Here is a 17,050-nt window from a genome sequence, read left to right as displayed (position 1 = left end):
GTAACCTTGTTTAGAGGAAAGGTCTGCATATGTGGGCTGACCTTCTGACTCTTAACTCTTCAAGAGTAATGCTAGACATTCTTCATGCTTATGCAACATTTCTGTGGCACAAGGCTTCTAATCTTTCCCAACCTTCATATAATTTTCAAATGCCTCTTTACACATATGCAATATATACACACAGAAGCCGTGTGATTGTTATTTAGTATCCTGCCTATGTAGTTTAGAATCATTCAACTCCAAAGTAAACAAAAGCAAAAGGAAACATTGCTTTTCTACTGCAGTGAATTAGTAACTTTGTGCTGTAGTGAACTGCATTTTTTTGTCTGAACCATTTGGTTCACAAATGACCAAAAGGCTCCAGTTTTTTACTGCTGTTGTGGGATTTCATAAAGCAAGTAGTGTTTGTTTTCACACATGTGTTTGTTTGGTTTTGGCCATCACTCTAGTTTGAAATTCCATTATATGCCCAAGCTGCAATGGAAAGCCCTTGCCCTCACTTTTCTTCCCTCATGGCAATGAATTTTGTTCATAAATGGAGAAGATCTGGCTGTCATTTCCCTTGCAGCTTATGTAGCAATATGGTTGTGCCCTTTCAGAAGGGTGTCTCTGTTGTGCCCCCTTCCCTCCACCTCCCAATAAAACCGTGTTTTATTTACTGTATGTGGCAGTCTTTTCAATGGAAAATGCAGAGATTTGTATGAAGTCTGAAAATAAGAGAGAAAGGTCCATGTTCCTTGTTTAAAAGTCATAGCACATCATGTTGTAAATAAGGATTTAGAATTTACTCTGATTTTTATGCTGATATTTTGGCTTTCTTGTTTTTCACTGCCTCAGCCTATAATGGACTGTAATTCTCACCTCTCTGGGTGTTTCTCATTATTTGTTTACCTTGTTAGCCTTGTTTAAAAAGGGAGAAGAAACACTGAAGTTTTGTAACTCTTTCTGGTAGCCTTGTCCCATTATAGTTATTTTTTTCACATTGGTACGATCATGTGCATGGATAATTACAACATACTTCACTATTTTTATAATCCTGTTGCTTCAATGGAAGGTTTCAAATTTACAGAGAACACACCCAGAATTGAATGCTGAATTGGACAAATATTTTTCTGTTTTAATAGGCCATGGTTGTGGCTTAGCTGTATCAACACTGATTTAGAGATTAATCTGAGAAGATGGGTTCATTAGGACACTCTCTCTCTGTTTCTCGTGGATGACACATTATGATGCAGGGTGTGTGTTCAGGAGGGAGAAGTGGACTGGGTTTACAGTTCCTCTTTGGACTGCTGTCACAGGGATCCTGCTTGCACAGCTGTGGAGGTGGGGAACGCGTGGCCCTGGGTGTCTCTGGGAGGACCAGCTGCAAGCTGCTTGTCCTTAGCCAGGTACTTGAATTGAGCAATCACTCTTGCACAAGCACTCACTGCAGAAGGGTGCAGCTGACTAATGGGCACCTGCTGTTCCTCGGGTGTCCTTCCTCACACCTGATTTCGTGCACCTCGGCTTTGTTAGTCCCCTCTGGGGACAGTACAGAGCTGACATCAAGTATGTCAAGTGCCCTTCAAATATACATATGTGCATTTGTCACCGGCAGCCTATAGTTTTGTGTTCTGTCTTCTCCAGCATGCTTCAGGGAGGTATCAGTACAAATACCAGGGAGCACATCCCGCTCTCCTTTACAGCCTGTAGCCTAGGGCTCCTTTAATCTCTAATGATAGTCCCCATCAGCTCCACAAGGAAAATGTAGCTACACAGGCCCAACATTTTACCAATAGTTCCAGCCAGTTTGTGTGTAGAGCTCAAAATGGATCTTTGGACCCAGTCTAGGCCTGAGGCTGGAACTGAATTTCCAGTTGTTAAGTGTAGGTGGAAGCCACAGTTACATTCTTAATCTTAGTTCTTTGAAATGTATTTTCTGACTCTCCCTTTAAACTTATGTGTCTCAAAATATCTCAATTAACTGGTAGTTACTTTAATGCACATTCATAGATGATGATTCATAATGTCAACACACATGATTTTTGTAGTGGCATATCTCCTCTACCTTGGAGTTAAAAACACACTAGAATGTTTCAAGTATTAACTTCATGACTGGCTAGAATTCAATATTGTACTATTGACAAGTCCGATAGGTCTCAGTAAAGCCATGTGAACTTAAAGGGTATTTATAATGTCACAATTTTTGTGTACTCAGACTTTGTTCAAAATTTTTAAAAGTTGACTTTGATTTAAGCAATTACATATGTTTAATTGCTAGGTTTCTTTTCCATGGAGTAGCTGGTAAGGACTACAGTGTTACTGCATTTCTGCTCATACAGAAACTCTAAGATCCTATGAAGTCGAGTGGATTATTAATTATCTATTGAAGCTGCTTTTCAGAATTTCAAATATCAAAGATTTTTTGCATTTGAAAAACAAAGAAAAGCAAAAACCCTGAACAAACCAATTACTCTCCCCAAAAATTCAAAAACCCCAAACACAGACTCTATTACAATATCAAGCAGTGTTGGCCCTTGTCTTGGTTGTTTATGATGGTGCTGTAGCTCATTAATCCTGGGATAACTCCGACCTAGTTGCATGAGTTATGAATTAAACTTTACTCCTTGAGCATCTGATTTGTGGTACTTGTGTGCCATGGAAACGGTGACAGCAAATACAGAAGCCAAATTCCCCATGTTCCTTATCTTTGCAGTGCCTTTGCAGGGACTTTTCCGACTGGAGGAGCAGAGCTTACTCTTTTCATACTAAGAAAATATTTGAACATATTATTTCAAAAGTCAGCTTGAAGTGTCTTTTTTTGTTGGATTTCAGTTGAAAACACGTCGATCGTGTTTCATACTCTCTGTTTAGATAGGTGCTTGTCATTCTAACAATGAGCAAAGGAGGCCCAGTGTGTGAATGCCTGAATGGCACGGAGCCATAGAGAGGGAGAGGATGCTATGGGGGGATGTGGGAAAGCTTGAGCAAGACAAGGGCTTCATTGCATAGATCACCTGTGGTGTTTTTAGTGCCTGCATCTTGGAGAATCTGTCAGATGGCACTAATTTGCAGCGCAATAAGTACAAAAAATAGGAAGTAATAAAAAGTGCGTTGAAATAGGTGAGCATTCAGTGGATAGCAAAACTGTATTTTGTAACCATGTTGTAAGAAGGGGCCTTGTGTTTTTCCTGACAACTTAAACACTGGCAGCCATGGGAAAGCGATGAAAACCTATGGAGAAGAGTTTATCCATATCTGTGAATTATAGTTAAGGTGGCAGATTGTCATCATCTTATTGCTGTGTGCTGCAGTTTCCTTTAGTGCTGACTGTGTGAGGGGTGGAATGCAAGACTTCACAATTGCCACTGATTATAGTGGTCATAGACACCTTCCTGCTAGAATCTTGTCCCTCCAAGATTCAGTTCTTCACAGATGAAGATGTATGTCAATTCAGTGTTTTGCTGAAAATTCTGGGGGGTCTTTGTTTGTTTGTGGGGTTTTGTTGTTGTTTTTTGTTTGTTTTGATTTTGTTTTTTTTATTTAGAGCTTCTGCTTGTCTCACCAATATGCCACTAGAAAATGGTAAACGTCAAATTGCTCCAGTCTTAATAAAAGTGGTATCTTATGTGATCCTGACATATTAAATCATGTAGTCTATTAGGAGGGGAGGAATTTATTTATATTGAGATTAATATTTTTTTTGTCTACTTGTAATTAGATTGATGTTCTTATTCATCCTCTTGTCTGTACTGTGGTTCCAATTTTCCCTTATAAAACTGGTAGGTAGAGACAACTGCAAATGTACTTGAATTGATTTCTTTCTGTCATAATGCTGGGTAATTTGAGAACTGAAACCACTGTTGAAAACTGATGTCCAGAAGAATTATCTGGGTTTCTACAATCAAACCATGTATTTCTATATGTTTTGTTCACATGTGTTGTAAAAAGATACTCATGAAGTTTTCTGTGCATGGTTTTTGGGGTGGTCTTTTTTGTGTCTTGTGGAGGCTGCTTCAAGTGAAATCTTGTATTCCTCATGCTGTAACACTTTTCTGTAATCTATCTCCCTTAGAAACTTTCTGATGGCACCTATTAATTTTCTCTATAGGTTTTAAATACTAGTGATGCTGAATAATGCATTTAATTAGCTTCAAACTTTCTATGTAATCATTCCAATCTGTGCTTCTCTCTCAGCTTTTGCCTGTGAGGCTGACAAATGGCAGGAGGGGGAAAGGGCACTTTCCTGTCAGTGGCTGTGGAGCCTTTGGTCCTTGGGTTGTCACAGCAGTTGCTCCTTCTGAAAGAGCTGTGAAAGAACAATGAAAATACTATTTAGCTTAATTTAAGAAGTCAAAATAGATATTAGTTGTAGCAAAAAGCTTCCTTATCTTATGAAACAGAACATTTTTACAGTTCCTTTAGTGTTTCCCATCTTTTCATTGTAATAATATCAGTTTCTTTGTGAAATCCTGGATTGTATCGGTCAGAGCTAAATTCACCTTTCTGTGTCTATTCTTGCAGGGTCAAGAGGAAAGATAAATTAGCTCAAAATTATTCATTTTTCTGTGCAGTTTAGAGTAAATGCTAACTGAATCCTCTTCACATTTCTATGGGCATTGTTATCCTTGGCTCTTGTATGTGTTATACACCAGGGCTGAGGTCAGCCACATGGATGTCAAATTGCAGCTGTATTGGTCTGGTAAAGGACAATGTAAACTGTACAGCTTAATTTTTCAGGTTTGTTTTTTGTTGGTTTTTTTTACTCATTTTCCTCTTTTCTGTCTTCCTGAGACAAAATGAATTTCAAAATGAAGGAAGGTCTTTATATTTTTAACCCAGCTGATAGAGGTAACATATGGTCCAGTGTCAGCTGAACCATTTGTTTGCTAGGCAGCTCCTGTAGATCACAATTATAAAAAATTAAGTCAGTTAAGCAGAAGAGTGTGAAGCATTCTCAAATAGGACAACATGCTTTTTGGAAGCTGGGAGCTTGCATGCAGTGTTGTGGATAAAGCAGGCAGAGAGACCAGTCCTGTCCGTCTATAGTGAAATACATCACCATTTGTGTATTTAGCATTAGCTTTGGATGGGAAAATTTTTCTTTTAAGGACTCCTTTAAAAATAGGACAGAATCATATGCTTGAAGGCTATAAAAGGAAATTGTCTTAAGCAGGAGAGGCTGTGCTGTGATTGTTGGGGACATTCACCTGTGGAGTTTACCTACTTGAAACCAATCCCTGGTGTCTGCAGGATGGAGTTGAGAAAAAGAATAAAAAGATCTAGGAAAATGGTTTCCAGAGATTTTAGAAAACAGGAAAATAATGTGAAAATATCCCTGTGATGTTTTTGCCTGTTGCTGAGCATGGCAAAATTGAGGAGGATATTATTGTCCCTTTGTGGGAGCTGAAGGGAAGAAGCTGTCATTCTTTATTGCCAACCACCCTGCTTAAAGTCCTTCAGAAAAAGACTGTGGAAGTGTAACTGCTTGTGTAAATTGTAAGCTCCCAATAAGGTGCTCACCCCTCTTTTAACTGTGTAGGAGGACACAGTCAAACAGACTGGACATGAGGAAAAGGCTCTCCACTGTCAGGGCTGTCAGGCACTGGCACTGGCTGGCTGCAAGGAGAATGCTGTGGCAGCTCCAGGGCTCTGTGAATGCTCAGAAGAGGCCAGGAGGATTTGCTCAGGGACGTTTACTAACTTGGGGAAGTTTTTGATGCTGGTGAGAGTTGCTCTGTTAAATGTATGCCGTTAAAATAATTTGGTGATGAAATACTGATACAGAGTGTATTGAAAATAAATTGTTAAACCAAACCTTTTCTACCTGTAACTCTGTGTAAGCACCAGACAAACTTCTAGGATGCGTAAACACAATGTAAGAGTATTTCAGAACAGATATGACTATATGCACAAATTAATGCATGTGAAAAAGCAGAATCTCTAATATTTGTGCCCTTTTGAAAACATTCAGCAGTGCAAAGGAAGCTTTCAAAATCTCTCCAGTGACTCTTACTGAGTAAAGGCAGTAATTTTTTCTGAGTTTTAATATATGTTGTGTATTACAGATGCGTGTGAGCTTCCGTGGTATCAAAGTTAGAGGTATTTGTGGGGTCGCAGACTCACCATTAGCAGCTGGTCTCTGTTAATTAAAAGCAAAACCAAATGAACACAGCTCACTTCAGTAGGTTTTTTAATGCATGATTGTTCACAGAATAAAAACAAAATTCATGGAGATTTTCTTTTATCCTGGAAAAAGGGAAATGGTAATGTATACTGTGAAATAATGATGTCATTATGAGCTAGTTGCATATTTAAAATATAACATCTGATTAGTGCTTCTTAATTACTTGGGTATTTTTTTAATAACAAACAACATTAATTTTTCAAACATCAGGTTATTAAAACTGTAGAATGACAAACCTGCTGTAGGAACAAGGACAGCTACTTGAATTGGCCCATTATTAGCAAGCATTATCAGCAAGTATCAGTTGTATTTATGCCCTTGTAACATTTCTAGGTGTTCTAGTGTGAAAGAAATGATAAGTATTTGGCCACTGTTTGGGAGAGGAATGAGCTTGAGCAATTATGTAACTCTTGAATTGGTGTTGATATATGTAAAACTACTTCAGATAAGATAAGCAGTGACATTTATGGTTGTACTTGATGATCTTAAAGGTCTTTTACCAACCTAAATGATTCTATGATTGCAAAGATTTTGGGAAGCTGTCTAAATGAGTAATTTCTGCTCCACATTCTACTGTAATAATGGAGTAGTTAATTGAAGAGCAAATACAATGAGGCTCTGGTCCTCCTTTTGTCCTTCCCTCTCTGCTCCTGTGCCTTTCGTTCAACACATGAAATTTCTTTTTCTTGCAACACAAGTTTTAATATGCTCATTCTCCAGCAGCCTTCATCATCATCCCTCTGCAGCTGCTGTTCTAGCTTCTTTTTCTCTCTTGCATCTAGCCTCTGTGATTAATTTTCAAGCCTTGTCTTCAGTCCTCTGCAGCTGACTGAAGCTGCACTTGTTGAGTATTTCAGTTATGCTTTTATGGTTATACTACAGAATAAATGAATCTCAGTTTCACTACTGCTTTTGAGACTCTTTCTCTTACCCTAAGACTTCTTCTAACTTCTGTTGCCATAAAAATCATGTCCTACTTCCATGGAAGGGCTTGAGTTTGTGCATTTGTTACAACAAGGAGGAGAGATGAGCCTTATTTTAGAAGATATGTAAATTATTAGGGGATCCAGAATTATTTTTAATCATGTGTATCATGTAATCTTATTCTTCTGGGGCCCTTCTGGGTTAAGATGAAAACTGTAGTCGAAGGTTGTGTGGTGGGTTGCAGTATTGCCATTTTATCTTGGAAGTGGACCTAATATATAAAAGTGTGATTTTCCTTGTCAACCAGTATTATTGAATAGTTTGCCATCAGTGGGCTGCAGTTCATAAGAGTGTTTTCATGTCACTTCTTAAAATAAGGTAGTAAATATATAGCTCCTTATGTGCCATCAGTGGGTGTTTTTCCAGATAGCATCATATTTTTGCCTATCATCCAAGAACTGGAAGGTCTGTATTATTTTGTAATGATTTAAACCTTTTTTCAGAATATCACTAATCAGTAAAAAAATGTTCTTTGCCTGCAGGGTGGGGTTCATTTCTTTTGTTCCTGAGAGCTGAATAGGAGAAAGGGACATTTCAGCTTTTCCTGATAAAGGTAAGACAGCATCTCTTGATAAGGATAAGACACTGTTCATTATTATGAGCTCATAGAAAGTTTGTCGATGGAGGGTTTGTTTATTTTGGGCTATTTTTCTCAACTTCTGTGCTTTGTAGTAAGTGCAGTGTGTGATAATATAACTTGTATTGGGAATGGAATGTGTAACTCTATCACAGGTATCAGTAAAGGCTCTGAAGATAAGCAGGTACCTGTAGATCAGCATGACAAAGTGGATAGCAATTTGTTCTGCTGCAGGTACTTGTGATATTTCCCCTGTGCCATTGAACTGGCCTGCCTAAGTTCACTCCATCATGCTTCCACGAATTCAGCAAGGGCTCTTAAAACCAGTAGAGTTCTCTCCATGCCTGTTGTCAAAGAAATGGGTAGGCTTCCAGGCTGCTACCTTCACTGCTCTGTATTGTCATGTGAGAGTGCAGAGGCTGATGTGAGAGAGGGACCTTGAGATCTACTTTAATTGAGATAACACCTTCAAAATTAAGCAGCAAATAATTATCATGCTTGTCAGAAACATGAGACAGAGAAGGGGATAAAATTCTGGAAGTTTTCTTAGGGATGTGCCATCCTCAATGACTCTTCCTTCATGTCGTGCTAAAAGATACGACTTTTTTTGTGTGTTGAATTAAAGCCTGCAAGAAACATTTTAGAAGTAGAGCATGCAGCTTAGTTTTGAACTCTTTATTACAGTTTTTGATGTAGAAATCTACATAGGACTGTCTTTCCTTCCATTTGGCAAATTTTGAAAAGCGGGGGTGGGTTTGATGTGACAGCTGCTAGTTGTGGGCTTGCTCTGGTTTAGCAGAGACCAGACATGCAGCAGATTGGCATCCATGTGACCTTCATGCCATGCAGGTAGAGAGCATAAGTGTGGTTCAATTTCTGTTCAAAGGGGCTGGAATTCATACATGCTCATTTCTAATTTGTCCTGTGACAGAGGCTGCAGTCTCTCATTGGAGGTGATAATGTGTTTTAACCAAGGCAGTCACTGCCTACTTGGTGACTGCATCTGCAGATCCACTTTTGACTGGTTCAGCAATGCATTTAACAGGATGGTAGAATGAAGGCTTCAGTTGTATGTTGATGTTTAGGCTATCAGGAACAGCACAGCATAAGTCTACTTGCTGAAAGTTGAACAGTTTGGAAAAGACAACTCTTAACAAAGGTGAGGAGAAATCAGAAGATTGACCAAAAATCAGTTTTGTGTGTTTGGGCTGATGTAGCTGATTTTGAGGTTTTCTCTGTAAGCCCTATACAACTTCCTTAATCAGTAGTTTAAAGCAGCACTATCATGGCACTATGTATGGATGCAGTTTTTATGAAGTTACAAGTGCTTACTGCACTATATATAGTCTACTATTTTAGGGGGTGAGAAAGCTGTAATCACCTTCATATCCTTATGATTGTATGGGTGTATCGACATTAGGAGTTACATTGCCTTCTTACTTAGGAAAATACAGTTAAAATATTTTTGGTATGGAAATGTTCTTTCAAAATCTTTAGTTTTGGAATTTAGGCTTTAGCTTTAATCTCTTATCCACTGAGAAATAAAAAAAAATGCCTTTGAGTTCTGTAGAATTCTTCTAATCCTGGTGCTCCTGTCCTTCTTCCCCCTTGCAACTTGTGAAGCCTATCATTTCAAATGCTCATGTTTTGTGATTTTTGAATTTACTCGTCACGTATAATCTCAAAGGTTAAACTGTTGCTGGAAGAATTCTCCATGAATCATGAAAGGAAAAAAAATTTTTCTTGCTGTAGTGATAGGTTTATTGAACGACTTGTAGACTCCTAGTGAAGGAATTTGTTAAATTGCTGAAGATGCAGGGTGAAAAATTGTTATGCTAACATACATGAAAATGTATTAATAATAATTTACTGATAAAATAATATGGCCTGAGCTTAATCTCATTCTGGCAAAACCCATGTTGAAGGAAATGAGAATTTACTATGTTAGGATCTAATTGTGTATGATTTCTTTTTTCCTTTCTTTTTTCCCCCCTTCTTTCCTACCCTGGGGAACTCATGTAAAGTAATAAATAAATCTAAAAAAAGAACATAAATGCTTAATAGTACCTACAGTGTTAACTTGCTGGTTACAGTCAAATGCTTTTCTTCCCGTCCTGGTGAGAATCAGTTGCCTGTATAAGGTACAGTTCTCTGGTGAAACAGTGTACTCTTGTATTTTCTGAATCTTGAGCAGAGGTTGCTCCATGCTTCTTGTACATCCATAAAGCCTTGCTCAGATATCTATATATAGCTATATATCTGGCTAGATTTGAGATCTTGGATTTGACTTGCTTCTTTTCTTTCTCTATTTAGAAAAGAATCACTACATCTGGAGTCTCTGTGGTGTGTTCTTCCCATGGCTGCACAAACAAAGCAGCAGCACTTAGCTTGATTTTTGTTGCTTTGTGGGACTGGAAGAGCTTGGAGTTCACACTTAAATTTACCAATATCCAGCAGGATTTAAGGATTGCATTTAATGATAGAAATTCCCAAACATAATCAGTGGCAGATTCAGTTTCTGCCTGTGTGAATTGGTGACGGTGTGTGTGTAGCTACGGCAGGAATTTGAGCTATACAGGCAGGATCAGCTAACAGTGCCACAGAAAGTTGCAGTTGTTAGATTGGGATGCTTCCCCATATCATAATTACCACTTCAGCTTAAATACTTCCGCAGTGGCTGCAGGCTTCATGAAGAAAAATCATGTTAGCTGTTCCCTGCTCCTACCTGCAGTGTGCTCCAAAAGGAATGCCCTTGAGTATTAGCTTTATTTCCAGCACAATATGCTTCTGTATTATACACAGAAAGTTCAGGTCTGTAAATTGGGTGTGAGAGTAGGATGAAGGCTTTAAAAACCTGCTTAAAAACGTGCCAGCAGGCTGCCAGCTCAGGCTGGGAAAGCTCAGGTCCTTGGGAGTGGAAGGCCAGAAACTGTCTTTCAACTTTTCCTACATCTTCTCTCCCAGTTATGATGAGCAGTGTAATTTTTTTTTACCATAGTGAAAAAATTTTCATAGTTCAAGTTCAAGCCAACAGTCCTCCCCATTTGTTTTTTAATTCTTTCCTCCTTGACCCTTAAATCAAGAACCCCTTGGGGCAGCATCACTCTTCATACTTGTCTGGTTTATGATTGAGCACATGCATGTTCTGGACAATCTTCTCCCTGAACAGAGAGCTGTGTCATAAAGCAAATACTGTCCCCAGAAATAATATTTGCCTCAAAGGAGCTTGACCGGCTTCGTGATGTTTTTGGAAACAAAGTGCAGGAATAAGAGTTATATTGTAAAAGAAGTGAGGAAAATAGCATTGCTGTTTTCCTAAAATAAGACCAGAGCTTTAATACTGCTGAAATGTTTGGTTTGCTGGGGGAGCTTAACTTTCCAGGAAGTTGGATGTTGTCTTGACGTGTTTATTTTGGATATTTCCACTAATTGATTGTAATCTAATTGTCCCCATACAGAGCCAGGCCACTGAAACAGCCGGTAACTGCAGCTGGAAAGATTTATTGTTATTCTTCTATCGAAGGAGGAGAATTGAGTGGTATTTAGGTTTTCAGTAGTGTATAAAGCCGCAAGCAGAGTCACAGAGCCGGTGAAGTGTGTGATGTTTTGTGTCTGGGAACTATCTTTCAGTAACTGTTCTCATGATTCAGTTTAGAGGTGCATGTTATAATTTTGAATAAATATCAAGAAGGCAGGGCTGATTTGTGTAGAAAATTATGCAGGGAGGCATTTCTGTTGCCTTTCCTCTTTCGAATTCTAAGAAAACAGTCTGTTCTAGATTACTGGTAAGCCATTTTCAGCTTGGGAAGGTGACTACTCTAAAGCCTTAATGCTGGGGAATGCACCTCTTTCTCACATAGTGGCTCATTTCCTTTTGTATCTAAAAGGTGATCAGTCCAAAAGAGGGAGGTTGGGGGAGGAGTGGATGTTGCTGAATGGAGTGGAACGAGTTACTCATTCTTCAGAATAGCCAGAAGGTAAACTCAAGTGCACTTGAAAAGCCACACTGGTAAAATACCCCATGTGTAGTTCAGGCTGTTAAATACAATGCTTACTATTGACTTTTTTATTGGGTTAGAGAAAGAATCGACCCCTGAGAATGCACTGGGAAAAATGTGCTGTGGAGGATGTCAAAAAGTGGCAATGTAGGGTGTAGTGCTTAGCACCCTGCCACAGCCACCTAAATGTGTGTGGTGTCTGTTCTATACAGAGAATACACACATATATGTTCAATATACCCATATACATACATAAATATTCTGTGAATAAATATACATGTATTTATATATAGGCATATATGTATGCATGCTCATGGATATGCAGACACATGTTAATACACATGTATAATGAGGACAAGTATAGGTGTTCTCAAACTGGGGATGCAGCAAATGTTATGGAAAGCAGGGAGATGTGCAGGAAGCTTTTCTTTTTTTTTAGTAGGGGAGGAAAAGGAAGTGAAGGGATTGATGATGTGATTTACTACTGTACCAGGCTGGACTGAAGTTTGGGTCAGACTGGGAGTGAGATTCTGTTGAGATATATATTTATATTCTGAGGGAGAAGAGGTGAAAAAAAACTATTCAAAAGTCTCTAACATAGAGGAAGGAGAATTTACAGTGCTTGAGAAATGTGGGACAAGTCTGAGACCACAGACTGTTCATGGAAAACCTGCTGGTTAAAGTATTAGTTATGTTATGATTAAAAAAAAGACTTTTTTTTATTTATGAAAAGATGAAAATAAGGTTAAACAGTGGTGGCAAGGCCATGGTAATGTAACCTTTGCAGCCTCGAGGGATAAAAAGCAGGATGTAAACACAGAAACTAAACCCACCTTATCTTGGTACAGAAAGTACAATTTGCATCTCCCCTGGCCTTGGATAAAAAGGCAAACTGTGGGATGCCAAATAGAAGTTCTAGCCATTGATAGTGAAAACAAACCTCTGTCATTAAATGAAATGAATCCTTTTAATCACAAATGTACATCTTGTAGGTTCATGGAGCTGTAAATCCACTGTTGAAAACATGCTGTGTGGTAAGTCCAGTGTAAAAGAGGAGGAAACTGTTTAAGATTTTAATTTTCCAGAGTTGCCAGTTGCTGGCTGAGACTATTTTAAGTGAATCCTGGCATATTAGTATGAAAATACTGACTACATCAACCAGTGTTGTCTGGTAGAATAGCAGAAAACACTTTGGAAACAAGTTGGTCATTGCAGTTCCCTGGAAGTTATTATCTGCTGCTGTAACTACCTAATGCCCAAAAGTGTAATGTGCTGTGCCAGGGTAGTACAATAGAAGCATTGTGATAATGTGATAATTTCTCTTCCTGGAAAAACATAATTTAGATTGCCCGAATCATTGGGACTGAGGGACACAGCTAAAATATATCACGTGTTGCTCCCCTGAATAGTGTTAATTGGACCTTAAATGCGTTCCTGGGTAATGTGGTTAGAACTGTAGCCCATCTGTCCATCGTATTTGGGACACTGAGATACTCAGCAGCCAAAGCTTTTTTATGTGTTATGGATGAGCAACATACTGCAAACTACTGAAACCATACGTGGAGATAGTAAGTTTTGAAAATTACAGCTGTGCCTGGAGTTGAATTACTCATGTTACATATTGCACAACCTGTTGGCACGCTGAATTAATGTCTCTGGAGACCTACAAAAGCAAAAGGAGTATTTGGAGAATTAGAAGTCAAAACTAAAGGACTAAGCCTGCTGTAGAGATCAGACTGCTGCACTGAGAAAATCAAAGTCCATGTGTGTGATTTAAACCATGTTTGACATGCCAGGCTTTGGTTTCACCAGGAGACTCACTATGCTATTTGGCTATGTTTTTAAAACCCGCAAGTGTAAATTAGAACGAGCTAATTTTATAATTATTCCCAACAGACACACAAGTAATTTAGTCTCAAACATGTTTATTTTATAAAGACACAATCATTCAAAAAAGAAGTGCTGAGAAACCACAAGTGGTTTGAGCAATAGAGCCTTAGAGCTTTGGCAAACACGCACATGTTTAAAATGTGGTAGCATTTGTTTAAAAGCCATTGAGTGTTCTGTCTCTTTCTTTGCAGCTTTATGACTGTCCTTAAAGAGTAATACTGAAGAACTGGGGGGTGGAAGAGTTGTTTTGTTTATGGTGGTATTAGTCATTAATTTAGTTTAAATTCCAGGAAAAACCTCAGTTGTTCAGCCTTGAGAAATGAAGAAGAAAATCATGCTTGTTGCTTGTTTCATATGCTGCTAGAGGAAGGACTGATCCTGAAACTGAATAGAGAAGGGGATGCAAAAAAAAAAAAAATTTAATCCTAAAACTCGATGGATTGTTCATCCTAAAGAGAAAGGGATACCCCTTCTGTAGCTTGAAGAAGCTGACAGGGTATAAATATGCCATAGTGAAAGGGGACCCTGTACAAATATGTTAAAATCCAGATTGTAACATTAGCTTGTATAAAAGTCCTTAAAAAGATGGCTAGAAATGGTGATTTTCTCAGCAGTTAATGAGCAAGTTCACATATGTCATGCCTCTGACCAGGTCTCTAATTTTTTTTTTTAATAGATATATATTTTATATATATATATATTTTTATTTTTTTTTTATTATTTTTTTAGGTGCAACCCAGGAGGAAAACCATATTTAACAATGACAGAAGTGCCCCACAATCTTTTGTCTTTGGGCCTTACACCGTGCATGATATGATGTCATAATTTTTGTAAAATAGTGTGTATAATAGCAATACAATTTAGGAGTGGAAAACTGTTCTCAGAAACCCTGGACTTCCTTAGAGTAGGAAGCTTTATTGCACTAAGCTCACAAAGTCTAGCTAGTCTTTTTGCTTCTTTTACTAGAAAGATTAAACAAACGCCTTTAGAATATCTGTAATGTGCTATCAAAGGTGAGTTGTAGGATGCTTTGCTTCTCCAAGTTGTTGTTTAAATAAATCTGTATTTGCCTCTTTCTAAGCAGTACTTTGTGTTATGTTTTTGACACAAGTAGCAACTTTGAGGGGGGAAAGGGAGACATTAATTTTATATAGAGCAGATTTAAAGCTTTTCCTAAACTTTTTGTAAGGTTTTTATATACAGCTAGGTAGCAACCAGACTTTTTACATTTCCCATCCTGAATTATTAGGACCACAAATCTAATCCTTCATCAGTCAATGTATCATATTTTAGGTTCAGGTTGTCTTGCTTCTTTCTGCAAGACATTATTTAGCTGCATCTGAAGCATAATGCTGCTGGAGTCAATATATGTCTCTGTTTCTGGATTTTCAAAAAGTCTTCAAAATTCAAGCACCAAATTTTCAATAAAGGTAATAGGGCTTAGGACCTCTTTCAAGCTTTTAAAATTTCAAGCCCTGTTCAAAGTAGGATGGTATGGCTGGGAAATCAAAGTGATATGACTTGCAAAAAAAAATTGTTGTAAATGGTTCTTTAAGATGCCAGACCTTTCTGGCAATTTCCATAAAATTTCTAATATAAAGTAGATGTGAGTATTTTTTTAAGGAATAAATAGCTAGAATATTTATTTTAGTCCCTCAGCCTAGAGAAGTTAGAGATTTAAAGAGTTTTTAGGCTTTATGGAATATTGTAAAATGCAGTTAGAACTTTTCTTTGAATTCAAGTTAACTTTTTAATATCGCATGTTTATTGATTCTGTTAAATATACCAGACTCATAGCTTCAGTGAAAAATCCGATTTTTAACTTGAGTGAAGAAATATTGCCCCAATGAGAAGACATGCTAGTGGCTTGAGGAAAGGAATTGTTATGAGTAGTTTTGTCAGATTTCTGCATGAACTCACTTTGTGCATGTCTTCTGTAGTGTTTTAACAAGTCATCAAGTTTCCAGCACAGTCTAAAACTGTAATTCCAAGCCTTTCTCTGTGGTCAGTGTACACGGCATTGCTCTCACTGCCTTCTGCTCTAATAAGTATGCCTTCATATTTACATTTCCCATCAGAAAATGTGTGTTTTCAATTCTTGAGTGCAGGTTTAAAGATTTGCCTCCAAAGCTGGAAAAGTGTGCAGCGAGGTACATGTACCTGTGGTACGTCCTCATTTCTGTCCAGCCAAGGCCAGCAGAAAAGGCATCTGATGATGGCAGTGGGTGGTTGAGCACCACTGGTTGCATTCTCCCCTAATCTGGTACTCTCTGGTTTTTCTTATGCTAGAAATGTGTTTTTTGTAGTCTCAGTTATTAAAAGTTCTACCTTTCAGTTTTTACAGCAATACATTTGACACACTGCTCTTCTGTGAAGTTTTTAATATAGATGCACTGTTCTGACACATCTAACAAAGATATATTTTGATACTCAGACATCAAAATCTTCAAATGGATTTATATTCCAATTGGTATTTTATTTCAAATATTTTGTTATTTAGTTACTAAAGTTGAGTAAATATGTTTGCTTCCTGTAATTTTTAATGCTCTAATATTTTATATACATATTTAATTTTCTGTACATTATTTGCAGCGTGTGTTCCTATTTAATTTTGATTTCCTTTTTTATGCTTCTAATACAAGACGTGTTGCACATTTTGAGGGTGGATGTTGGGTTTTTCTTTTGGGAATATCAGTTTAGATAAATGGAAATGAATGTTCAGTATGTTCTTTGTATCCCTTTGTTATGAAAAGCAGATGGAATGGGTGATTCCTACTTTTTTACTTTAATGGCTTTCAGCTGCATTGAGCTAGTTATGTTTGTTATAAATATCATTCACCAGAAGAAAAAAACTAAGCAATTAATATTGCAAAGCTGCAACAACAGAAAGTGTCACTTTGAGAAAATAAGTTGAAAGAAACCAATTTCAGTCTCAAGGTTTCCAAAGCAATGTTATTTTTTATTTTAAAGTATACATATCTAAAACACCAACAAACACGTGAAACCTTTAAACACTGTTACTCCACATACATCTCTGGCATTTATGCACATTTGAAGAATTGCACTGAACTCTAGTGCTACAAAAGAAAAGAAAGGACCTTAGCAAATGTGGTACTGTGTGGAAAGAGCCTTAGGGCAGTAAGTAGATATTAGTTGTTTTTTTTTTTTGTTTGTTTGTTTCATATAGATGTGAATTGTGAGAATTCCACTTTCCTTCTTTGCATGCCTTTTTTACGTTCTTCAGTGCTTTTAAAATGTTTTCACAGATGTAAATATTGTCAGTGAGGGTTTGCATATAAAGACCACCTAGAGAACTCCTTTTATGAGGGTCACAGTCTTGACTTGAAAAAAAGAAATTTTTTGATGCCGGAAAGCAAAATCAGTAAATAAAAATATAAGGTGGACCTTTGACATTTTCTAGCTCTAGGCATATAA

General features: G+C 37.7%; 1 protein-coding gene across 2 annotated transcripts in view; it reads left to right on the top strand.

Annotated features, from left to right (window-relative positions):
• The window catches only part of BMPR1B (bone morphogenetic protein receptor type 1B), a 229,067-nt gene that overhangs the window by 38,672 nt on the left and 173,345 nt on the right, over positions 1 to 17,050 (top strand). For both annotated transcript variants that reach the window (XM_088057152.1, XM_088057151.1), the window contains exon 2: positions 7,633 to 7,703. The gene's annotated coding sequence lies outside the window, so the exon portion shown is untranslated. The remainder of the gene's footprint in view (positions 1 to 7,632; positions 7,704 to 17,050) is intronic.

The sequence above is a fragment of the Pseudopodoces humilis genome, chromosome 6 (assembly GCF_049639895.1).
Source record: "Pseudopodoces humilis isolate 2021_Gansu_Grassland_sample_001 chromosome 6, ASM4963989v1, whole genome shotgun sequence".
NCBI lineage: Eukaryota > Metazoa > Chordata > Aves > Passeriformes > Paridae > Pseudopodoces > Pseudopodoces humilis.
This window is presented reverse-complemented; position numbering and strand designations above follow the sequence as displayed.